Source organism: Hetaerina americana, unplaced genomic scaffold (genome assembly GCF_022747635.1).
Source record: "Hetaerina americana unplaced genomic scaffold, ioHetAmer1.1.p SCAF_9, whole genome shotgun sequence".
Lineage (NCBI taxonomy): Eukaryota > Metazoa > Arthropoda > Insecta > Odonata > Calopterygidae > Hetaerina > Hetaerina americana.
The window spans coordinates 33,811,364-33,838,432 of record NW_027287538.1 but is presented as its reverse complement, the minus strand read 5'-3'; the positions used below and the strand labels follow the sequence as shown (position 1 = coordinate 33,838,432).

Here is a 27,069-nt window from a genome sequence, read left to right as displayed (position 1 = left end):
AAAATGATGATTGGTATTGTTGATACGGCGTGGTAGATAACCAGGTAGACGGTAGAGGTGTGAATTCAATTCCCGGGACAGTCTTTTAGTCAACACCGACTAAAATCCTAGCGGTGATATTTTCTGGTCTCCAGCACTACGTGGTAAACTGAATAATGACAGAGAGAAGGAATTCTACTCGCTACCTGTGATTGTCATCCGCCGAAGGATTAGTTATGTGTGCACTCCTCTCAATATTTAGTTATTTTTTATGTTGTCCTCTATCCTCATCTGTTAAAAGCAATCTGGTCGCTTACTATAGCGGGTGATGACTCTCGATGATCTTTTCTCCGGTGGAATTGGGGCGAAAAAATTGGGAAAATTTAGTTGAATTAGGTAATCTGTTGGCAGGGGAAAAATAAATGTATAAAAAACGCATTTTAAGGACGGTATCCGATTTTTCAGTCAATTTAAATTCCTAACGTCCTTTTTAATTTAATTGATTCCACCTTGGTCGATGTTGCTTGGAAAATTGAATTGGTAGGAATCATAGGAGAATTCGTTGCAGTGCTGGAAATGTCTGTGTGACCATCTACCTTTCTGGAGTTTTCCAAGCGACTGCTAATTTTGCGATCGGCAGTTCCTCTGTGATCCCCGTGGAGGCCCTAATATTCGAGGTGAAGTGCGGGTCATAAATACAGTACATGTATATTCTGAGAATCAAGATCGAATTTCGAATAGTATTGAGTGCCTGGAGGTAAGCTTGAGCATACTTCTTCTATTGCGTATTGTTTAGTCAAGTTTTTCGTTTTTGGCCGGTGTTATTTGTTCACAGCGAGGAAAAGAGTTTTCCATTTATGAGGAAAGGTGACGTTGAGTGGCCATTTTTGTGATAAAACTGATGTTTGGACAGAACTCGCCGTTGGCGACGGTCCGCTCAAAGAAGGAAGGCCTCAACTCAATTCGCAGCCCGCCAATATCCACGGCTTCGCTCTTCGTTTACACAAAAGAGACAACTTGTGAAATTTGATGCCTTGCGGGCGACCCATTGGATACACCAACTAACTTGGCTTCTTCCTAATAATATTTTATTCGGACTAGTTTCTATTTATTGAACTTTTTTCAGGTGATTTCTCCGTTCCTCTGACGACACTGCGGCTCTTCGGTGCTCATTCTAAATTGTCTTTCCTTGCCTTGGAGCACCGACGACATTATCTGATCTGAATAATCCCACTCTTTAACCCTACTGATCCCCATAAAAATTTAATTATTTTCCTAATTTCGCCCAACCGATCTTAAAATTTCAATATGTGTTATCTGTGTAAAATACTGGCATCAGTTGGCCTTATATCCCATTTAATTTGTAGAATCAGTGTCCTTTGTTCGTTTTCTGTGTTTAAATACAAATGGTTGTATCCTGATATAATATAGGTAATGGGTATTAACACTTTCCAGCATTTTTCCTGATAGATGCGTGTATATACACTGTGTGTCAGTGTATGTGTGTGTGTGTATATATATATATATATATATATATATATATATATATATATATATATATATTTTTATTTATTTATTTATTTATATTTATATTTATATATACGTACACATATAGGTCAATGTTGATCGTTTTCTTCTTCTTACGATAAGTCCCACGAAACGCACTGTTTCTATCCTTTATGATGTTGTATGATTGCCTTCCCTTAAAGCCTTTCTTCTTGTGTCCTTGTCCATTTTGTCTTTTGGTGGGTGAAACAGCTTCCGAACGCCATCTCCTGGCCAAAGAGTAGGGGCACTTAGTTGCTTAAACCCCCCGCAGATTTCAGTGTAATTTACGTTTCCTCGATAGCCCAAGTGGTTAGAGCATCGGCCCGGCAAATGGAAAGATCTGTAAATTATGTCCCGGTCAAGGAAATATTTTTGCGCTTGTGATCTGCTCGATTCCGCCTTCCCCACCTCTCCTGTGTTTGTCTTTTTAATGTGTTCCTGTCCCTTATCCTTATATCTACATTAATCCATGTGGATGAATATTTGTTCGCCGTTTGGCGGGTTTTTGAGTTTGAAAAAAAATATATATATGCAAACATTCTGTGTGTGTGTATATATATTTTTATACACTAATATTTTCACAAATACATATTTTATATACACATATATACACACATATATATATATATATATATATATATATATATATATATATATATATATATATATATATATATATATACACACCTGTATATATATACTGTATACATGTACAAATGTATTTATATATATGTGTGTGTGCGTGCGTGTGTGTGCGTGTATTCATCTTTTGCCAAAGTGTCACGGATACGTATAATAATTCAAAGGAAGGAGCGAGATGGCGTTAGCCTACGAAAATATAGAAAAACAAATAAAAAAGACACTCACACGTATACCGAAATTTTAGGTGGCAAGGCCACCTTCCTCTGCCCAAAGAAGGAAGTCGCAGTTCCTTGGGTGAAGCTGAGGTGCCATGGGATCGAGCCTGGGCCTCTCTTAGTCAGTAGCACAGGCTTATACCACTGCACTGCCACTTCCCTGTTGTGTGTGATGATTTGAGGGAAGGATACCCAGCAGGACGGCTGCGGAGTCTTCCTCAAGAAAGTTTATAGAGGACAGAAATTTAACCAGCCCCTGGTCTCCCATTCTGGTTCTATAGTATTAATGCAATTAATTATTACTCATGATTCGTGAAAATAGATTTATTTGATTGTTACTCCTTGTAATATTTCCTCATCATTTTTGTTAAATATCAGCTGGTATTTTGGGTCGCTCTATCTGTGCATTTTTTTATTACTTGGCGTGTTCCTCAAATTTATACGTTTATTAAATTTAAATATATTCAATCAACGATGCCATTGAGAACTACTGGATTATTTGAGTTGTGGAGTTTTAAAAATTCATTTCTGACAGTACACCGTTGACTTTAATGTTACAAGTAGTGCATCTGAACTTTTATGTCTTGGAGTTATACATACGTGAAAGCTGTGAATCTTGGTAATGTTTCAATATTCCGCTGCATTTGGTGACGATGCAAAATCTTTAAAGTAATGTAGTGCTCTATTGATTCGAAAATTCCAGAATGTAAGTTGCTTTTATAGTTAACGTAAATTTAAAGTGATACGATTAGCGTGGCACATGTGATTTAAACAAAATGAGCTGGATTCGTTTTTAAAGACACAAAACGTGAAATTCAGGTTACCCGACTGCGCTGGTACAGATTCCTTCGGCTTTGACTTGAAACCATTGCCTGAGATGGCCCGAAGCCAGAAATGGTACAGCATGCTTTCATAATGTGATTGCACAAGTGGCGTGGCAGAGCGAGGCTTGCTCTCTTCCCCCTTCTCCTGAATTTATAGTTATGTGATTGACTCATTCCTGGTTTCATCCGTCTACGAGGATATTTCACCATTTTGACGTGTCACACGATGACAATATATAAGTGTTCATTTTTGTTCATACGTATAAAGTCATCCATGGTGTTAGGTTCTCTTTTTCAGTTAAATTATTAAGTACTTGCTTAAATTTCCGTTGAAATTCGACGGGAATAATTATAAATCATAGACATAATATGGCCCTAATTGGAAGTGTCTTCGCAACTATGATAAATTCCTTGAAATATGTAAATTTAAAAATTTTTGTATCGTGAAAACCCTTTGATATAATAGTCCAAAATTTTAGTGTGGTCGATACCATATACTGCCGTATATTATTCCTCGTATTCTGTTTACCTTCCGTAATATATCTAACTTGAGTTAATTAATTATTGTTTTATCTGTAACAGCTAGTATCGTTTTCTCGTCAATGAAATTCCTCCCCATTGTCTTTATCTGTATGGAACCTGCAAGTCCCCGACAGGGTGTGTGGCAGAGTTGATTCAAACATTAAACTTTACCTACAAAAATTGAGTTAATCTAAATTTTTAGTTGCATTAAACATCTAAAATAATTCTGATAGTGTAGATATTGATAACTGCAGCTACACGCCCTACGATAACAAAGTGTGAAGCACTTTCAACGCATGAGAGTTGAGCTGATAGTAAGAATAAGAACAATAAAATAAGAGATAAAACAATTACAACATTCTGGGATACTTTGAATTTTAACTAATGATATTTTTCCTCATATTGCGGTATATGAAGGTACTCGGATCCCTTGTCGTTTGTCGGAAAAATTACGTTTGAAACATTGTTTCTTCTCTTGATCTCTTATCTTACTCTAATGATCGCTCCTACCATAGTATTATGGGGTTAGGAGCACATTTTCAACATCATCGCTAAATATCGCTAAAGCTCTATGTGTGATATAAGCGTGTACCTCATTATTTTTCACGTTCAACAATATTAATTATTGACAATTAAGTGGTGCATTTAATTTTAAATATGACTTTAAATAATCTCGATATTCTGCTCACCGACTGTCTTTTTTTACCGATGCCTCCGGTAGAGCTTTGTGTCCATGGGATATCTGTAAGGATACCTCTTGTTATTAACTTTTTCAAGGACCGCACCTATATAGATATGCAACAACCATTCACCTGGCAGACCTTGAACACACAAAAATGTTCGGTTAGAAAGCGAGTGGGAAACTCTTCCTACGAACCCGGTTGGGTTTACATATTGCGTACGAGTGTCATTTTTAATGGGATGCCATTTTCCTGAATTAGCGGTAATAAATGTGTCTTTTATACCTACTCTCACGTAAAAAAATTAAATGATGCACATTCCAAAGAAAATGCATACTTTTTTATTGGTATTCCTTGAAAACAGCTGGAGCTTTTCACTCGTAGAAGTATTTATCAGTAGGAATACTGCGCTTAGTTTGATGATCCTAAAATTAGTATTTTTAATTGATAATTGAAGGATAATATAGTTGATTCATTGCCTAATTGCAAATGCTGTGAAAATTTGGCGATAGATTGTAAACAATGCAGTATTTAATAAAAGTATTGACGATATGAGTTGCGGTCACCTACCGTACATGAAAGACTGGTTGCTCCTAAACAAGTCTATCGTATCAGGAAATCAAAATTGAGTAGGTCTGTTTCATCGGAAAAGGACCAACAACCATTATTAGAGAGATCACACGGACAAAAACTTCCTTTTCATATAAAATCTTTCGAGTATATTAAGCAGTTGATGTGTATAAAGCGGTTAATGGCCGTGTGGGTTGTTGCTAATTTGTTTGTTTTTTCTCGTGGATAAATAACCTGGCCAAAACTTGCGAGTTGTTTCGTATTGCGTTCGCCAAAGTAAGAATTCTTCAATCGACGTGCACTCTTCTTCTTCGTGTCGCCCACGAGTTGATGATGCCTGCCTCTGGAGCTTTGAGGTAGGAAGTATTCACCAATCACTCACCAAAGACTTCCTTGTTCCACTTCGTTCCACTTCCTCAGCCATTGCATTTCCATGCATGTTAGACCTTGACCTAGCAGCTTCGAAACTTCGATCACGTTCTCAATCCGAGGGCTTTTTTCATTACGTATCTCCTTTCTTATCTTTTTCTAAACCCACGAATAAATGGGTTAATGGGGTCTCTTTTTATAAATTCCCAAATGCCCCGATAACGCGGTTCACTATCATGCTACACATTTTGTATTTCTGAAATGGTGCATTTCCCGTCGGAAATGGGATGAAAACATTATTTTGACAACCGATATGAACTTTTATCTATCTATGCAAAATCCCTGCAAGTCGTTTAGAGGGTGTGGGGCGGTGGTTGTTATGGCACTAGCTGTACATGCCCAAATTACGGTAGGAAAACAGATTTTCTCATAGCATTAATAAAAATTCGTTCACACGTAAATGCATGCCTATATACATTATGTACGAATTGGTGTGTTTGATAATATCATTATATTTCGGTCTTGAATTAAAAATATTTTGGGTGCTTGGGTTCGTTTTTTTTTAATGATTATGTAACGTGTGATGTGAGAACGAGTGCTTGAATCCTTCAGTGACGCTGTTTTTGTCTTTTTTTTATCTCCGAGTTCGAAACTACCTATATGATTTTGGGCCATAATAATTCCCTAAGTGTTGCAAGAAAATTTGGGTTTTCTTGCCATTCATTCAAGGTGTTCCACCTAGCGAAAAGTAGGTTTTGGATAATCTCTAACAACCATTAACTTTAAGCAGCGTGAGAATTTCTGCTTACTTCCTTCAATATACCGCTACATTACAGTATTTCCTCCATCCACTGTCTCTGCCTTTTTCGGATTTCCCCCAGTAACGTCCTACCCTACCCCTCCTTATTCTGAACCTCCGCATTTGTCTAATACATGACTCTGGCTAGCTTATTTTCTGTATTGTACACCCATATCTCCAAAGTCTCCAATATTCACTCGTTTTCTTGCTTCCTATTCCAGGTCTCACTTCCATAAAGTATTACGCCCAATGCTTATCTTTGCTAATCTTTACTCATCCTACTCGTCATCACATCTCTCCTCCTTGCAAATTCCTCCTTCGCCAACGCAATTCTTTTCTTATGTCACCACTACTGTGACTCCTTTCCTCTACTGCCCGAGTACGTGAACTGCTCCACCTGCTCTAGTTTATTCCCTACCTCTTTTAACTTTTACCTGAGATATTCTACTCTTTGATAATCTCCTTTTAGATTTCTTCGGCCGCCCTGTACCCTTCTATTTGTCAATGTCTTCCCTGTCCTCTTCGTGAATCAGGTGTCTCCCAACGCAATTTCTCCAACGTATCCTTTAAGCTCTCTCTCTCTCTCTTCCACGGCGTTTATGAAACTGTAATGAGAACTGTGTGCTTCATAGGGTACCTACGCATCACTTCGGCGGTTTTTGAGCGGTCGACATCCAAATCAAAGAGCGACCGCCAACGTTTGTAGCTGATGTGGTCATTGCGGGCGAATAGGGAACCGCGTCGAGAGCCAGTGCCGCGGGGTCAACGTGGAGGAGGAGGGAAGGCCCAATTGCAAAAGGAAGGGAGTGTGTGCGTGCCTTCTAGTTTTCGCGTGAAACACTTTAGTGCGCATCTCCGTGGAATTAAATATCCCCATTCATCAGATACCCGAGAGAAGTCGACTCGGCCCTTGGTGAGGGAAATTAAGCCGATAGCAGAGGGGATTTTTGCTGGAGTAATTGCGGCAAAAGGCCGTGAGCTTGCTCGTATTCGCACGCGAACACACGCTCTCGCACTCCCGACGCTGCGCCGGCGCGGAAATCCAGGCTGCGAGCCGTGCACATTGGTTTTTTTTGGGGGGGGGGAGAGGGAGAGAGAGAGGAGCGGGAGTTGGACATTGTTCAAAGCGCGCTCGAATGTATGTATGTGTACGTGCGTACATTGTTGAATACGAGAGGAGTCGTAATTAATCTCTCTCGTCCGACGGGAAAGAGAAACGGTGGGGTGAGGGGGACCGAGAGGAGTGGGGTGTGGAAGTTATAAAGCTTTGGAGCGTAAAAAAGCGAACCGAGGGCCGCCCCTACGGCTGTGATACAAGCGGCAGAGAGGAAATGGAAGAGTTATGAGAATCCTAACGGCCAAAGCAAGCGGTGGTGCGGCGAGAGAAAACTTCGATTCCCTCACATATCCGACTCCCCCCCCCCCTCCCACCTCCTCATCCACCCCACCTCACCCTCTCCTTCCTCCACCCCTCCCTTCCTGACGTTACCCCAGCCTCCTCCCCCCTCCAAACCCTGTTGTTGGATCTGTCCCCATAAGAGGAAGCCTATATTCAGACTGGCCTTGAACTTGAAGAAGAGTTATGGGGGGAGGAGTTTGGTGGGGAAGTGGTGGAAGGGGTACTCGCGAGAGTGAGTGAGAGAGAGAAGGGTATTCCTTTCCTCAATAGTATCCTTCCAAGATCTTTCCTTCTCGGTTAGCGGGGGGAAGAGGGGAGGAATGGCTTCATGGCCACGGTGGAGGGGGAGGAGGATGGGTAGGGTGGGCGAGGGGGCATCAGCGCTGTTAAGGCCCCCTCTTAACGCCCCTCCCCACGTTCCTTCCTCCCTTCCGCCCCCCCCCCCCGACCAGAACCGGCCTGGAATGGGGAGAAAGGCAGCAGGGAGAGAGGAGTGGAGAGCTGGAGGGATTGGGGGAGGGCTACTCTCATACGCTCTGTGGGTGTAGGGGGTAAGGAGACCCACACAGATGTTTTATAAGAAGGAGATTGAATGAAGGCGGTTTTTGAGCAAGGAGAAGTAAAAAAAGAGACCCGCGGGATGGGGGGGGAGAGGGGCTATCGGGAATCGGGCGAAATTGGGACCGCTCCGCATCAGTCGCGGTGCCGTATTCAAGGGGGGATGGACGTTCTTGAGGCTGGTCTCAGATGGGCGGCTCACCCCTTCCTTTCTATCCCCACCGCCTCCGTTGTCGTCAACTCGAAAGTTTGCCGGGCGACCGCGACTGAGTTGTGTCCCGCCGGATAAGACTGATGTTCTTGAAAGGTGGGATGACGGGTGCCCGATGATTCGGAGCGCGAGGCTTCATGGGAGACGCGCCATCTTGGCGGTCTGGAAGTCGCTGGTTCGACTCCGCCCATTGGTCGCTGCTATCTTTTGAGCTTCAAATTGTGATGTCAAAATGTGAGGGTAGTTAAGGGATGGACCACCCGCAGCACGAAAACGAATGGAGCCAAATATCGTTTAACGTGAAATGCAGTTCGATCCGTTCCGGCTTTCACATATTCCAATGCGTATTTATTCGTTTTGGACGAATAATTTACACGAAACAATGGTTTTACGAAAATATTCTTTGCTCCTAAGAAATTCAGGCAAAATCATTTGGATCAAGCGCAAGCAAGTAAGACCAAGGCGACATTACTTTTTTATCAACCATGCTCATGCATCATATACCTTTCTGAAATTTTATTCACATTGCTAGAGTACCGCAGAGAATGTATTTGTAGTTAGCATTAATTTCTTTATTTGAAATAGTTTGCATATTTAAAAGGACTCACAAATAAGAAAAACTTAATCTTTAATGTTGCATGCCATGGGTTGAATCGCCTTCTACCACACAGTCTTGCTGAGCTTGGTATAATATTAGTAGTTATTAGGAAGGGAAACGGACGGCTAATGTCATTTGTACCATTAGGTTTAGGCGGTTTACTTGGTAGATTGTCCCGGGAATGATTTTAGAGTGGAGAGAACCTCGGCATTAGCCTACTCGTAACATTAGGCGCCAAGGGGTCCGCAGTTTAACGTTCCATCCGATGGACGGCATACTGCACTTGAAGTAATCCCCCAGTGTGGATTGGGATCCTGCCATCACCGGAATTCGAACACAGGCCCTCTGGGTGGGAACCTAGCACATTATCTCCTACCCTTATCCTGATCCCCTTTAAACTGTTGAATTGACGTAGTACATAAATGGAGTTGATAGTTTCAATAGATGATGTAAAAGCACTCGCGGGAGCAATATATCATTTGGACGGCACAATAGAACACAAAAATAAAATAAGAAACACCGCAAAGACACATTTCAGAAAGCTTATGCTTTCGGCTTTCTCTGAGGCCATCTTCAAGACAGACTGGAAGGTTTCGGGCGGAGGGAATGCTGGCCGGGAATTCGGGACGGAGAAGGCGCAGGGTATGCTGGGAAGGGATAGTGATGACGGTTGCGCCCGGAAATTTTGAAGCATCTGAAAGCTTATATGTACGCGGATTCGCGAATTCTCACCTCTATATTGGTGGCTGAATCGGGTAGAGATTTTAGGATGGTTAGGGAGAAACAATGGTCGAAGGAAAGGTTGTGGGAATCCGCGTGTGAAGGGATAGGAAGAGAGAGGCAGAATTACCGGAGTAACGGTGATTGTTCATTCGAATTGATAAGGGGGTAATGCATTCGCTTATGTAAAATGAAAAGCATTGATTGCATGTCGAAAGGTAGATAACGTTTTTGGACGGGCAATTAGCGTGGGAACGAGGTGGGGAGGCAATGAAGAAATGTGGGGAGAGGCGAGCAGATCTGATTAGCGGACATGTTTTACATCGGGTATGGTTGCAAGTAGGGTAAAGATGAAGAATTTCTTCTTGGGGGATTGCCAAAGGGTTATTGAATCTCAGAACGTTTCTGAGAATGGCGGGTCGTCTGTATGTGAGAGAGGGACATAGGTTCTGAGATCCACCAACCCTTCATGATTCGAGGCCCTGATAATGCCCTTGGTGTCGCAAGCATACTCGGGTGTACTGTACCCGGGTGTACCTGTGCTTTTGTAAAAGAACAGGTCTCGCCTACTGTCTTCGAGAGTCAAAAGACATCCAACCTAATTCCTTCAGCAAATCGCAGACACGCTTACTCTCTTCTCGTAGCAATTTTAAACAAATTTGACGGATATTCTCCGCAGGTAAGGGCGAAACCGGGATTGGAGGAACAGTTGCTCTGCCTGGTATGAACGAGTTCTCAGGAGGAATCCGGTTCTTGGAAGGAATTGATCCTAGCTCAGGAATGGAGATGGACGAGAAGGATAGCGTCTTAGTATAGGTGGTCAAGAGATGATGGCATACTGTATATTGATTTGCTGTCCATTTGTTTTTTTTCCTTGCCTTTTTTTTTCCTTTTTTCCTTGGAAAATCGTTTTGGAAACTTGTTGCCGGTTTCACTTCTGGTCCACAATATGTCCTAACATTCCTCTTGAAATGATGGAGAGAATTATTTAGATAATATGGTGTCCAAAAAGGAAAACTTTAAGAAAAGTAAAGTATACTCGTATTTACTAGGGACACCGAGGAAAAAATATTTTTACCCCAAATTAAGGGGTCAAACCCATTGGGAGATGGGATCAGCTGGATAATATAAGAGTGGCTGACATCTCCACTGATAGATGCAGGTGCCTGTTCTTACCTCGCACGATACATAGTACAGGGTTCGTCCGGAAAATAAGTGTACTGACTCCTGGGCTGGGCGCGCCTGGAGCGGCGCGCCCAGCACCGCTCTGACGGGCTGCGATTGGAGGGGGGTATGTTGGCAAGCGACGCTGAAAAAGGCAGTCGGCTCTTAGCTGTGGTGTAGTGAGGAGCTCTGTTAACGCGAACCTCCTCGCTCGACCCACGTCACGGAACGCGATGCCGAAGTTTTTGGAGCAGCGTTATTCCATCAAATTTGCGGTAAAGCTTGGGAAATCGTCTACCGAAACTGTCGGTATGATTAACCAGGCTTACGGGGAGTCAGCCATGTCCAGAAACATGATCTTTCGGTGGCACAAGATGTTCGTGGAGGGCAGAGAAGAGGTCGACGACGAGTCTTCGAGAGGTTCCCGATGATGCCTTCGCGGGAGCGTTCCAGGAATGGGAATGGGTATGTATACCATACCATCACCTACCAAACCGATATTAGGGTTGATCACTATGTTTATGGTTTTTTTATTGTGTATAATTTTGTTCTAGTGCATATTTTTGTTTGAACGGATGGTACCCTAACATCTCCCGACACATATTTGCGGCAGTTTGCTGGGTATTTACGCATAACAAGCACGTCGTTCACGCAATTCCCTTTCGGGATAGGTCGAGTAAAGTGATCTGGTCGAGTTTATTAGGAAATGGTTTAGGGAACTGATTCTTGTTTTTCAATTCCATGCATTCTAAAAATTACTATCGTTTTTCGACTCTGTCACATTTATCCATAGTTTCACCATTGTTCTTCCATTCCTGAGACTTCCAATATTTCTCGTCTTTAGAGAATCTTCAGTCCAATTATTACTCACGAATTTGTCGGCCTTCTTTTCAAACCGTTTACTATTTTATCATGCGCTTGCTTCGAGAAGGGATACCCCTCCATTCTCTGAGCTTGACAGAACCATCCTAGTTCACTCATATAATTCGTGTATGTTACCGGTGCATACTTCTCGTGTGTACATTCCCTCTTATCGGAAGATGAATTGCACGCATACATCTGTTTGTCTGTACTAGTGTGTGTTTATTTATTTGCATATGTATATATTATATTTAGGTGAAAATGAATATTCATGCAAAAGTGGCCGTTATCTTAACATCCATCATCACACGCCATTGGGCGTACCTCTTGGCTGCTGTAGACTCTCGGAAAAGAGAAGCAAGTGCCGAGAGTAGGCGTGACTCTCGTCGGTTATATTCGCCAACTTACAACCACGTGGTCATGCTTCCATCCACCCTGTTGCAAGTTTTTTTGAAGGGCGTTTAGCTACTCTGGAGCATCGAGAGTCGCCCGTTGCTAAGTAGTGATACGCTTTTGTTCAGAGAGCAAGTGTTGTCCCATTTCAACCGTTCAAATTTCTTTCCAATCAGTACTCTTGAACTGGACCAAATTGACCCTCATTTTCTAGTGACCGTCCAAATACGCGAATCACTCTACAGCAGTTGTCCCCCGGATGAAAGCGCCTTGAAGCCCTATTTTCCCGTGAAGTGTGCCGTTTCGAGAGGCAGAAGAATACTTAGGCATTGCCAGTACCGTCTTCATAATTGAAGAACCCTTCTGAGGCCGATTATTGGATATTTTATTTGAAGTGGGCCGGGCATTGATTCTAAATAGTTAACGTTTTTCGGTTTTCTCTTTGTTTTATTGTGTCATAAATGGATGTTATTTCAAGGGCGAAGGCAAGAACTTTGGATCATCATTACGGATTATCAATCCAAGGATTGGTTTTTAACATCTCTTCAGACTATCTTGTTTCAATCTGCCAATCTTTGCATTCTCTAATACGAATCGTAGGTCCTCGCACCGACATTTTCTATCACCTACTTCCCGTAGTTCATCCTTGGGCTTTCTTTTAAATTCTCCCCTCTTGTTTTCTTCAGTTATTGCCTTCGGTAAGCTATCGTGCCGATATCAAAAGAAAATTTTGAAAGGATAACGTTATTTTAGTTTTTATAGTTTTCCGGTTTCGGAAATTATTATTCTCTGTGGTTGTGCGTTATTTTTATATTTGAAAATGTTCCGCAAACATGTGAGAAATGCTAATCTAACGCAGTATTTCGCCATAATGCGCCCTTCCATGGTTTTATTTGTTTGTGAATTTTTCCAGGGTTCGTTTATTTTGGATGCTCTATGGCTAAACATACTCCCGTACTCGTGTCAAATACGCCACAATTAATGTACCAGTAATTACCAGCGTTGTTTTCAGGTCTTCATTGAATAGTTAAGTTGAGGTTACTAGAGAGCACACCTCATCTTTGGTTACGAATCTCTGAAGTCACTCTCAAGTCAAGCTTTAATTTGAAGTTAAGAAAGAAATTTTTTCTTAGAATGTCTCAAGTAGTTATTCTTCCTTGATAGTGTTCTAGTAATGCAGCTTACCGACTAGGAGATTGTGAGGCGTTGTTGGTTGCTCGTTCGGGTTCAACCTCCACATACGTCGATTGCGACTCGATGGGCGTTGTGTTGAAACGCACAAGTTGTTCCAGTCAGCAGCGGTGACACATTCGGACATTTTTTACCGAGTAATTTTTACGAAATTAGGCACGCCTGAAGTTGCAAGCAGTAGAGCTCAAGTGTTGGGAAATTACCAAATTCATCAACTCCGGTACGTATGCGTGGATATCGGCCAAAGCATCATTGCCAATGTCAACGAGAGTCTAAATACAACAAGTTCGTCTGGTGTGGCTCTGTCTGTCTGATAAAGTCCCCGAAGTATTGACTGAACCGCCGGTATTAGGCAATATTTCCACTAGGCAAACCGCGCATGGCTTAATATTTTTTCTTTTTGATGCATGTGAATGCCTTGAGCTAACGAAAGAGAGAGGGCCAATGAGCTGATTTACAGCGGACTTGAATTTACGGAGAAAGTAAAAATTATTGTTTGAAATGGCCCTGAAAATTAGCGTACTGAAGTGAAACTTAAATGTCAAAACAAATAATTACTTCAAGTCACAGTCATTGATATAAAGGTTTCGGTTTCAATACACCGGTGATCGAATTAATTTTTCGAGTTATGAATTTCACCTAAAATCCAATCATCGTTAATGAAATTCGAATAAGGGAGATAATTCTGCAAATGGCGAATGTTTGCGTAAAAGTTGATGCCCCCTGGCATTGATGCAAAATCTTTTTATACCACCGTTAATATTTTCAGTGGCCTTTGTTTGTCGATGAAAACCATCTGGTATCCCTTAGGTATGGTTTCAGAAGAAGATCAAGGCAGCTAGTGTGCGTTAGGTGTTCGCCGGTTAAAATGATTTTGTTATTATAATGTTGGAGACAGAAATACTCTTAAGACGGGCTGGCAATCTACCAGTGGAGAACTGGCACTTGCCTCGTGACGTGACTGCGAGAAGCCGTACTGTTTTAGAAAAATACATGGAGTGAAGGATTTCATATCATCTTCCGTTTTACGAACTACGATTAATTTTCGCAGTAGTAAAAAGATGAAGCCTCTTGGTTTCTTATATTTTTTCTTCGGAAATAAATGCTATGGTATTATAGTTAATAGGTCAGGTCAAGTCCCGGGCAAGTCTTGATCTTCCGTATTGGGAATCTCTTGGAAAAACTAGTAGCAATCCATAGAATAGAGACGCAAATTCCATGCAAACTAATGTATAATCATGCTTTTTCCTATGGAATTCCATAGAAAATCGTTGGTAATTACAAGTAGAATGTTTTCGCTTCATAAGTTCCATCTCCGCCTTACGCACATCGGCAAATGTTGCAGAATTCCATCAGTAATGGCCCATGAACGTTTTTGATCCTTGCAAATACCTTTTGTGGGAAACTATCCCCCTTTTGTTCCCTCCCAAACATCCCATCACCCATTATGTGTTACAATTACAGACACTAATTCCATGCCTCTAGAACTCCCAGCAGTTATCCCACTACCTCAGCAACGGAAGATATATGTGACCTGCCGCTGAACGCCATTGGGAGCCACAAACCTTTTTAACCCGAGAGTCACATTATAAAGTGTTCACAAGGCTCACTTCCTGCATTATTTCCTGCGTGTTTGACGTATACACTGTTACATTTTGCAGTTAAAATTATATTACTCTCTTTGGTTTTACCTCCCCACTTCTATGTGCACATAAGTTGAAGGAGTTGAGAACAAATTCCGGCATAAGGATGGGGCATTTAAGGGGTTAAAGACCGCGAATTGCTATTCAATGTTTAAATGTGGGAAAAATATTTTTACGATGTGTCGTAAATTATCGTGACAGTTATGTTAATTTTAAAAACACTTACGTTGAACATCTGTGGACTTAAATAAATCCACTGTTGTTCTATAAAAGGGATGAATATCAGAGTTAAAATAGGTGTTAATATTGTTTAGGGTTATCTTGGAAGTCCGCAAGGATGCGTAGTGGTATTTAGGGACCACCAAAGCTTATCACTTCCCGGTAGACGAACTAAAATGGTTGGAATGTGACGAACAATAAGTATTTCCTTTTTAAGTCCGAATCTTTGTGTTCAGTAACGTTTTCGCGTCAGTGTAATACTTGAGGAAATCGCGTTAGGTAAAAAATCTTTTTCGAGCAGGCTATTGATGGCAGAAACCTTGAGCACGGATTTTCAGAAGAGCTAAGTAAATACGTGGATATGGAGGATTTGTACGGTGCGGTAATTTGGTCTTTGAGGCAAGATGACATGCGTAGATTGAAGCGTTTTGAGATTTAGGTGTGAGGAAGAATATCAAAAATTAAAATTGGACGGAAAGAAAACAAACGAAGGAGTAATAGAAATGGTAGGGGAGGAGAGAGAGTTGCTGTCAGAAGAAGACAGAAGAACTGCTTATGTCTCTCTCTCGAAAAGCGAATTTGTGATGGAAGATGTAAGAAATAAGTACTGTACTACTCTGTTGAAATCGCAGTGTGGAATCTTAAATGTGAGTATATAAGAGTAAGTATGCTTAGTTAAACGATGCTATTATACTTAATTAAAAATTAAGTATACTCGCATCGTTCGTGAAGTAGGATCTCGCTGTTTATAATTCGCACGCTCTGTCTTTGTTAAACCAATGGGTAACGATAGCGTTGATGGCTAAATTTTTCATCATCGTTTGTTGTCTCTCTATTAAAGGCAGATTTTTCATGGTCTTAAGGAATTATTATAGCCCTTTTCTCTTCAGTTCTTTATATTTGGTACCGGAAAGGGTTATCACTACTATTCAAATGCCTACAACAGGAGTCAGCACAGCTCGATTCCTGTTGAAGTTAACTATTCCTTGAAGCTACTCGAAAGAAAAAGAACATGGCGAAAACGATACGCTACGCAAACACGTAATGCAAATAATGCGCAAAGCACTTAACGTGATTTTCTTCTGCGTCTTTTTACGATCGCCGTTCTAGCAATCCAACTCCGGTGGCTCTTGTTAGGAATTGTCGAGGTTCTGGATATTATATCGCGAATTTGAAAAGCAAAGATCGAATATGTTACTCATCCACCACGCGCTAATGTGTTGATTCCAGTAACGCGCACCCGTGACGTAGATCCGTGACTCAGATCGTAAAGTAACGTCTGTGGTGAACGTGAAGTTACAAGGGCGTGATTTCTGGCGGTGTGTTTTTTCTCAATTCGACGTTTCAGTTTTCTTCGAGCAGCGTCTTCAAAGAGGCGGGTGTGGATGTAAAATGGAGGAGGTGAAGGGGTGTAGTGGGGTAAGGCGAAGAGAATGGCGGCTGTTCCAGCTTCTATTATAGCCAGAGGAAGAGGGGCCGTGCTTAGTGGGTGGGGGAGGAGGGGAATCGGTGGAAAAGACGGGCGGATGGGGGGGGGGTGACTGTAGGAGAGAAGTCGGGAGTCCGACGAGGCAAGAAAGAAGAGCTCACGGCAAAAAGCTCTGCGGAACTCTTTCACGCACTCTCCTTATTTCTCTTTTTCTTTTCTTTTCACGAAGAGACTCTAGGCCAGTGAGTGGGGCTCCCACCGAGGACGACCGGAAGGGTGATGGGGGATATGTGTGTGTAGAGGATGGGCGCCATTAGCTGCCGAATGTCGATTCACGCGGGTGATATCGTTGGGTGTCGATCCCCCGCAGGAGCCTCCCGACCTAGGTCCCTTTCTTGGGTAACATTAGGGAGGAAACGAGAATTTATTCTCGCGTACGATTCTTGTTACAGCCGAAATTTCCATCAGTGAATTTCATATGCTTCCCCAAGTCGAAGAATGTCGTAAAAGTTGCTTGGTCTTTTTCGTTCTCAAAAAAAACTTTCGGGACTGGAGACTCTTATCTTGTACCTCTGTTTTCTTTTTCTGAAACAGAAATAGTCATCTTGGAAAGGAATTCTTTCGCTCTCGGACCCATGGGTGATTCTTTGGTTACATTTTTGATCGGCGCCCAGAAACGAAAATTGGTTTAAAATCTTTTGATAAAAAAGAATAAAAAGATTTGTCTAACATCTGTTTCCATGATACTCGTGACATTCGGGTTCTTCGGAGAATCCATTGGAATTTTTCCAGGTTCATAAATGTCATCTTCAATGATGGTAAATCCGAGAATTGGTTTTTAACAGACCTCCATGCTATCCTGCCAGGCTCTTCGTTCATTCACAATCCATCGCGTCGACGTCTTCCAGCACTCGGGTCCTCGTGTATTTCGTCCTCGGCCGGTCCTTTTGGTTCATCTCTCCTGTACTTGCTTCAGTTGCGATGTTGAGTGAACTGTTTTTCCGCCAGATATGTTACTACTTAATTTTATCCACTGTTATTACTTAATTTGTCAGTGCCTTCCTTAGACTTCTCTTTCGCCCATCTTCCAAATGACATCTGCATTAGTCACTCGTAATTTTAATCACTCTTCGATGAAGTTTTCTCGGGTCTGGGGTTCTAAGGAAAACTTCATCTAGCAGATACGCCGGGAAAGCACCAGATCTTGCTTCATCACTCTTCGTAAGCATCACATTTTCGTTTTTGTCGTTCCTCTTTTTTCTTATGATTTATTGTCCACGTTTTACGAGCTTAGTGAATTCTATGTACGTTGATTTTCATGAACTGTTGCCTTATATTCAGGCTTATATTTATAGCCCTCATCAGTCGTTTCTTATGCTAGCAAACTTTCCTCAATAGCGGGCCAACTTTCTTGCTGTTTCCTCCTGTTTCTTTGATCTTGCTGCAGGCGCAGCGATGTTTTTCCCCATTTATTTGTGTCCTTCCATATTTTTGTTTTCTCATTGTCTTCATTGTATCGTCTTGGTTTTAAGTTTATCTTGAGGTTGCACTCTTTCTTCATTCCCTCCGCTATACACGCCAGTGTGTGTACTCTTGTTAAGATTTTTTTCTTCCCAGAATATGCAATTATGTCGTCCGCAACCGGTAGCATAATTTTCCTTTCTCCATGCATTCGTAAACGACCATAATACGAGGGTCATCCGGAAAGTAGTACCCGTTCGTGAAATAAAGACACAAAAGTAAATATTAACAAACATAAAAAATTTTATTTGAAAGAGGATACTTTAAACTACTTCTCAACATAATCTCCAAGCAAATTAAGGCATTTGTCATAACGTGTGACAAGTTTCTGTATTCCTGCTGCATAGTCCTTCGCCGCCAGCTCATTGAGATACGCGAGGGACCCATCTTGCACAAATTTTTGCATAATGCAGATGGTGTTTAACAATTTCATGAACAATTGTTCGAGAAACATTGGGAAAATGCTCACAGATGTCATCAATTGTGACGCGCCGATCGTTCCTCACGAATTCGTCAACTGAGCTCACCAGTTGGTCTGTAATGACAGACGGTCTCTCCGAACTCTCATCGTCGTGTGTGTTCCCCCTCCCCATGTTGAAGTTGCGACACCACCGCCGAACAGACGACTCGTCCATTACATTGTCTCCATACACCTCCTTTAATTGGCGATGAATATCACATGGGCGAACGTTTCTTGCATTGAGGAATTTAATCACTGCCCTCACTTCACAACTGGCGGCGTTCTCAATTTTTTTAAACATTGTAAACAATCACAGAAACAACACAGGCAATGCTAGCGTCACGCAACTTGGCTCAGAGAAGGCAGACAAGCCACTGAAGCTATCTGACCTCGTCCAGCGGCTACTCGCGTCGTCAGCACTTCATGCGGCACGAACGGGTACTACTTTCCGGATGACCCTCGTAATATCCTTTTCCATGTACCTTGCCCTCTCGTCGTATGCGCTAAAAAGCAAGTAAATATTGCCGATCAATGTGTGTACGCTACTCAGAGTTTTCCTTTGTGCGTGGTGATGAGTCTCTGATGAATTTTCGAGAGTTCCCACAGGCTTTTTTCCGGTAAAACCTTCACTGTGGAGTCACATTCTGAACGGAGAACAGGGACCCCTTTTCTTATTCCTCCGCAGTTTCTTCATTCTCCGGTATCCTTTCGTTCCACGATTTCCCAGTGTTAAGTGTCTTCAGGTATTTCTATCGTTTATTCAGTTGTTGGTTCGTTTTTCCGTGATAATTTCGACCTAATCATTCCGATGGTCATAGATTTTTTAAGTATACTCTTTATAGTGATTTTTCTCGTTTCTTAAACTTCTTGACTTTTCCCAGAGATAAGCTGTGCTGTATCCCTTCATTTAAGTTCCCCGCCCAATCGTCCCGATATATTCTAAGTGAAGGAAGCGAGCTTTGCCCTGGGCTACGTCCACTTTCCATCAGTACTTTTATGATAGGGATTTATGGTCATCCAATGCTTTATGTTACATCGCCAACCGATGAACGAAAAATACAATGAGTGAGTCAACACAGCCTCTGAGCACAAAGTTTTCAATCGAATAGTCAGTCTTCAGGGTAGGCGAATAGGCAAGTTATCTACAAAACCAGCCACGTTGGTGGGTGAATGTATTTTCACCGACAAAGCGGTGTCCTGCTTTCCTCGAGGTAAGACCCGTACTCAGCGGGAAAAATGCGAGAACCCTAGAGAATACCAATCGTGTAGCGAATTGAGTACTTGTTTGGGAAACCTACGGACGGGCATAGGATGCAGCCTTAAATCCTTTTTCGCCCAGTTGCGTCGTCGCCTTTGTTAAGCGATGGTGGATTTTTGGCGTCAGCAGTTTCCTTCCCTGGTTCCACGGTGGTAACGATCCATAATTACGTTTTACGCCCAGGGCGGGGTCGGGAGGGGTCGAGCGACATCGAACGAGTCGTTTTCGGTCGAGGGAAAAATGATCGATCCGAATGTGGAATATCGGAGGATCCGGCAGTCTCCACCCTCGCACCCATCCCTCACCACTTCGACGGTCCCTTTCGTCCAAGAGTTGCCTTTCCCATCGCCGTGCTTACTGACGGTGGGCGTCGAGAGGAACCGCCGGAAGGGTGGGGGCTATTGAGGACAGTTTGCCCACGTCGTTCGGGAGCGTTCTCATATTGATTGGGAAGATTTTTCGTAAAGATTGACATTTTACGTTTTTGATGAGTCCACCGTAAAAGTTCATTATATCACGTTCATTTGGATGGTAGCTTCGCTGCTGCGGGGTGGCGTTCAGTAATTTTGAGTTCCGACAAAATTCTTTAAGAATTTGCGAAGAGTATATCCTATGGGAGTGTGAAAGGAATAAATCAATTAAAACCACCCTGGTGATATGAATTTGCGAAGAGTATATCCTATGGGAGTGTGAAAGGAATAAATCAATTAAAACCACCCTGGTGATATGCAGTAATCCACCAAAAACATTGAAAAAGGGCGCACAAACGGGAATGTATGAACGCCCTTGCGGCGGCTTGCGAGTCATTGTGTTGACGGATATGTTGAATTTGACCAAAAGTGTAGAGTTTCGTTCTTTATCTTGAGGGTGATTGTTTTTTGTAAGAAAAATAAATGTGAATTGCCAGAAACGCATTGCTACTGAAGTAAAAAATAATCGTATCATGTAGCGAGTGAGAGCATATTGTCTAAGAATAATTCCTGTGAACATTAGAAGCCACAATGAATATTCTTTATTGTTTAGGCGACAATATGAAAAAAATTAATCTTGGTGGAGGAGAAAATGATTGTAAGTAGCCAGTGGGTAAGGGATATCTCTATCTCCCTAGCTATAATACCTACAATGTAGACCCATTGGGGAACGAATTTTTTAACTGATTGTCTTAGTGTACAAGTCGCAATATATATTTCAGCAAACCGACATTTTATCTTTAATTATTGCTTGAAGTTATTTTTTAAAAATTATGCTTCAAATACACGTAAATAAAGTCATATACATGTACATTGTCCCCTGCTAGCCATCGCTAAGCTGTGTGGCAGGAGACAATTCCACTCCAGGTATGTTACATCAAGGTTTTGCTTTGATTAATTTTTAATAAACAATAAATATTTCAAGTAATGGTGATAATGTCAACTAAAGCTCACGGAAACTAGGTGTGAAATATTTCTCTACTCTTGCGAAATGAACCACTGGTTACAAGAAGAACCGTAAAATAAATTTTAGGTAAAATAATGGCAACACACTCGGCTACTTGCGATAAACAAATGCTTTTGCCCTTACGCGGTTGTTTTTAGTTATTCTAATCCCTTATCGTTCTCGACAAAAATGGAATTTAAAATTTTTCGATTCTACCCTTGATCTTTCTAATCTGATTTTCATCATCATTTCTCATATTTCTCATTCCAAACGCTATTGGATTCGTTCACGAATGTAAGAGTTATGGGCGTGGCTGATCAGGACTCGCCTAAGAAAACATCGACTGATCCGTGTAAGGATGTGTCGCTAATGTTGTCATAAAACTTGGGTGTAGTTGGAAAGCCCGAGAATTCTTCCTTTTGATTACTTTATTGCTGTTTTTCGATGAGAGTTGCTAGTCTATTTAAATGTGAAGGAGAAGTCTTCGGACCTACGACAGTAAAAGGAGTCTTGTGTCTATTAGCCAGACCATTGACCGCCCCCCCATTGGCTCTTCTTGTGTTTAACATTTCTAAATATAGAATGAAACCTGAACTTGTCTTTATCCCTATTTCTTGAAAGCCATTTACCTGTTTTCTCCAACTGCCTTTTTAAAAGGTGATAATCTAATCTCGGTAGGTTCTATTAACCCTTTTCAATCTTCGTATATGTTGCTATTTTTGACGTGTCCAAAACGAAAAACTTAAATACCGCGAAATTATGGTGATCTCCTGCGATTTTACCCTTTACCTTCCTTTCCTAAAGACAACCATGAATTATTTCATAGTGTATAATGACGTAAATGATCTTTTGATTTGAAAAATTTTCTGAGAATATTATTGTGTTAATCAAATGAAGTTTACAATGTCGCACTCGAAGAAATGAACACTTAATAATCAGTGTTTGAATCGAATTCAGTATTTCTCAAGGTTTGAGCTATCTGGCAAGTCCGACATATATTTTCGTTATTTAAACAAATATAGCCGATACATTAGCATGATTTTACCTTGAGATTTCAGTAGTGCGACTTAAAGCGATCGCATAAGAGAAAGAAAATGTTCTAGTCCTCTATCAGTGTTTTATTTAACCCATTTATTATAGTTCTTCATACTAGCAGTTTGTCTCGCGTGCGTAGAAAAATTTTTTACTCTTAAATACTGTAGTGCACTTAGATGTGAAATTATTACTTCAATTATTGGAAAAATTTAACCTATTGATTGATAGCGGAAATTTAAGCTTAATTTTGATGTCGCGTGTCTGGTGTGGAATTATTTTCTTCCACACACGCTATTGGTGCAATGAAGGGTGTCATGTAAATCTACATAACAGTTTATTTCCTTGGTACATTTTTTCAGCTGTTACCAGCCTATCACATATACTTTGAAATTTGATTATCTTCCTGCAAAAATCATTTTCAATTGCGTTACGACTTTGGTACGCGACGTTCTCTGAATAATATTTCCTTTAGTTTATTTAAGCATGTCACGATCATTCCCCTTCCGTTTGAGTACAATTATCAAATTCCTCAATCACCATCTGCCACAGCCACTACCTTCCTGTAATTCCCTGAAGTACCTCTTACGTTCCAGCCCTCATCGTCGCGGATCATCTCAATCTTTGACTCCTACTTTCTACCTGTCTCATTGCTGCCCGAAGAGTCTACTCGTATTCTATTCCTTCCTCTTTCTCGCTCTCCTAATATTGACATAGTATGACTTATCATTATTTGCACCCCCTTCAACACATCAGGGGGTGTAGTAGTCCAGTGAGTAGAGCGCTGGGTTATTGACCGAAGGGCACTGGTACGATTCCTGGGGACGCCTTTGGGCACCCTAAGCTTCAACCAAGCTGTTGTTTCTCAGGCACCAGATATTCCTGGGAAACCGTAGAAGGCAAGGGGAAGGAACTACTCTAACTTGTAAATGTCAAACGACGTTTGGTTGAGTACTGTGTGAGTTCTACCCTTACCAATCAAAACAACCTTCGGGTTGATCACTATGGTGGTTAAGCACATCGTTACTTTATGTAATGCTATCATAATTCAGCTCTGAGAATAGACTTCAAGGAAACATTGATATGCTATGTCGTTTTTTAACTCACTTAAATTGAAATAAGTCATGCCTAAATTAAAAACGTCTTGATATTACGAGGATTCTCGCACTTTCAATCCTAGGTTGAAAGGAGAAATTATTGGGCTCTAGTTTAATTTTCAGTGTCTACATGTCTAGTATGAACTCGCATCATTACCATCCATTACCATCAAATACCATCCAACAGCCACCGAATTCACCTGATTTGGCTCCCTGTGACTTCTTTCTGTTCAATCGAGTTAAAAAACCATTACGGGGAACGCGTTTTAGCAGCCGAGAGGAAGTAATGGAAAAATCGCAGGAAGCACTGATGGACATACCGAAAACCGAATATAAAAAATGTTTCGAGGATTGGATCAAGCGCTGGCATAAGTGTGTTGCAGTCGATGGGGATTACTTTGAAGGGGACAATATAGATTTAGATGAATAAACTTGTATTTTTAATTTTCTGAATAAATTCCGGGAAATTTTTGATCAAGGTAGTATGACTTATTTTTCCCAGATAGACGGAAGGATGGACGGCGGTTTCTCTGGCTGGGTTCGAGGGACGGGTGTCTCAGGAAAGGCTGGAGGCCGGTGACAGTTGGCTCCCAGCCTTAGTAGAGTGCCAATCGTTCGTTTGCAGCATAAGCCTCTATAAAGTGACTTCGTTACGCTCCGTCATGAACCGGTTATTGGAACAGCTCTACGCCATCAAATTTTGTGTGAAACTGGTCATAACCGGGAAAGAGACTCATGACATGCTCAGGGCTGCTTATGGTGATAACGTCAAGGGTAGGTCGGGCGTTTTGAGTGGCACAGGTTGTTTCGGGAGCGTAGAGAAGATGTTCAGGACGCTCTTCGATCTCAAAAAGTGACGAAAATCTTGCTATATTTAAAGCTTTGTTGGACAGGGATCGCAGATTAAGTGTTCGCATGGTTTCTGATGAACTTGGGATCCGTAAAAGTGATGTTCATCGACTTGTGACCGAAAACATGGGCATGAGAAAGGGTTTTGCGAAGGTGGTATCGCGAGTTCTCGCGGACGAACAAAAGGAAACTCGCACGCGATCTGCCAAGAGCTTCTCGACCGCGTGAGTGAGGATCCAATTTTTTAGACAGTGCCCCACCAGACTTTTTCTTCTTCCTCCGTCTCAAATCCGTGTTGGAAGGACGTCACCGCGGCTAGATGGATGCGTTACAACGGGCCGTGACGAGGGAGCTTAGCAGCATTCCGGACGCCGCCTTCCAGAAGGCGTACGAGGCGTGGAAAACCCGGCGTCAGCGGTGTGTGGACGCACTAGAGTGCTCTTTGGAAGACTTTTGAGTGAATGTATCAATTCTGGCAATACATAATACATTTTTTTAAATCGACTCCGTCCTACTACTTTTGGGACTGGCCTTGTACTCTTCGAACATGTGTACGCCGCACACTTCGTATTTCAGTCGATTTGCGAAAAGTTATGGTAATAGTGCGTAGCTGTTTTCGTTATTACCAACGTAAAAATGGAGGAGTATCCTATTGGATGCCCTCTTTATTCTCTCAGACGGTTTCAATAGGTATCTAGCATTCCTAAAAATGTTTTCCTTCGCTGAAGTGAGCATTTATGGCACCCGATCAGCGAAATCGGACGCGGTGTTAGATCGTTTTGAAGGCATTCGTGTAATTTGGTGATTTTCGCTGATTTGTATGAATAACCTTCCTGAGTTCCTGAGAGGTTTCCGACTTGGGAATGAAAGCGCGATAATAATATCCCTCCCCCGTTGTCAGCCTACAGCCCCACCCTCCGCTCGGGAGAATGCCTCAACCTTTCGGGTACCGGGCGATCGATTCGGGCCCTCCCAGCTCTCTGCATTGTGGGTATTTCACTGCTGTGGGATGGGTGCTGATGATTCGATCCTACCTTAAAGAAGTTGGATGATTCAATAGTACCGATTTGCAATGGTTTCGGTTCTATCTTGGGTCGCTTTCAGACTTCAGCGTCGTGCGGTCAATACGGTAGACCCAGACCCCTTATCTAATTCCTTCTCCGTGTTTTTCATAGATATTTTTCCATCGCTCGCTTTGAATGATGATTCACATAACAATTGTATATCCCTCTGAGTTAAAGCAAGACGAGCAAAGCGAAATGATTTTCGAATGAATAGTTTTCAGGCATTCTGTGTGCACTAGTAATAAATTATGTCGAAATGTCAACCCTTCACAGGGAAAAATTTTGCGCGGGTCCGCAATTTTGTATTCATTAAACTTTCGAAAAATATCTTTTTTCCGACAGCCAAAGTTACGTTAAATTTTGGTTTAGCTTGAGTAAATCATAAAAAATACTGTTTTAATAAAGGAATAGCAAAATGTGTAAACTACCATCCTCTCGCATATTCAGGAAGGTGGTAGTTAAAGCGTGCACGTTTTAATTTAACCGTAAACGAGATGGTTCCACAAACCTTGTTGGTTTTATGTCTTTGATTTTTTGAGCGCTTAGTAATTTTCATTTGAACGGAGAAGTTCAAACGCATCTTGCCGTATTCCGGGAGGTAAAGTCACTCGTACGTAGTTAAGGAAATGTTTCACAGTTGCTGGCTACCTTTTGTTTTCAATTCGTCTTCACTGCAATCGCTCTTGTGATTTCACCCACAGAAGCATGGGCTACCGGAGTATATACGAATACTGAAACTTTGTGGCAAGTGAAAAGTGTGACAAGACCAGAAAGTACACAATTGTTACGAGTCAGCCGCCGGAGAACTCGAGATTATTGCGAGTGGCGGCCGCCGGTTATAGCGAAACTGGTTAAGATGACAGGCATTTTTTCTGTAGTACATTGTGCATCACATTACGTGCGATTAATGTCTGAAAGATGGGGTTTCGTAGCTGTTGTTCGACATGGTGAGCGAGAGGGGAATGGGATTCCAGGGATGAGGGAGAGATTTACATCTTCCGGCGTCCTCTCTCCCCTTGTGTTGCCGGGGGAGCGCTTTTTCGCGGTTCGCTGCCACGAGGGGGGGAAAGAAAGGAGTATCCCCCCGAGACACGTGGACGCCCCTCCGCAGGAGTAAGTTGCACACACCAGAGGCGTGTGATCATCCGGCGTGCCTTTGAGACGTGCCTCGCCATCCCACCAGCTCCCCCCCTCGCGTTCCCCCCGCGGGAGCCGGGGCGCGGTGGCAGGTGATGGGGACGTGGGGAGTGGGGGATTTTCACGTGACACCCGGCAGGGCTGAGATCACGCGTGGCTTCGTTTGTTTATTCCGTAATATTTTGTGGGAGAGCTACCATTCTCGGCGGATTGAAATGCTCTTTGTTTGCTCTCTCACGGTGAGAACCAAGGTTAAAGGGACAGTGCTGACTAGTGTTGTGGTATCCTACCATTAGGTCCTTGGTTCGTATCACTTCGGTGGCAGAATTTGTCCAGTGGTATCCAGATCCTTCCTGGGGTGAATCGTGGTGAGCTCAAGTGGCAGTGCGTCAAATTTTGTGAATTCTTAGCACTCTCTTCGGTAGTTGTTTGATGCTGACGCTTGGTCTCTCCACCTGTCTAATCATTCACTGAAAATCCTACCTCTACCAAGTATCCACTTATCCCTAATGACACAAATGACATCCGCTGTCGATCACCTGTCCTAAATACTACTACTACCACTACCACAACCGCCAAGAGTAAATATCCCCATGGTTGCGATGACAGTGCTTACAAACCAAACCTAAGCTCATGGCATCTGCGCATCGTGCCAATTTTCTAAACGTCTCAGGCGTCTTATTATTTGCGTGGCCAACACT

General features: G+C 42.1%; 1 protein-coding gene across 1 annotated transcript in view; it reads left to right on the top strand.

Annotated features, from left to right (window-relative positions):
• ERR (estrogen-related receptor) overlaps window positions 1-27,069 on the top strand; it is a 333,703-nt gene that overhangs the window by 111,404 nt on the left and 195,230 nt on the right. The window lies entirely within an intron of this gene.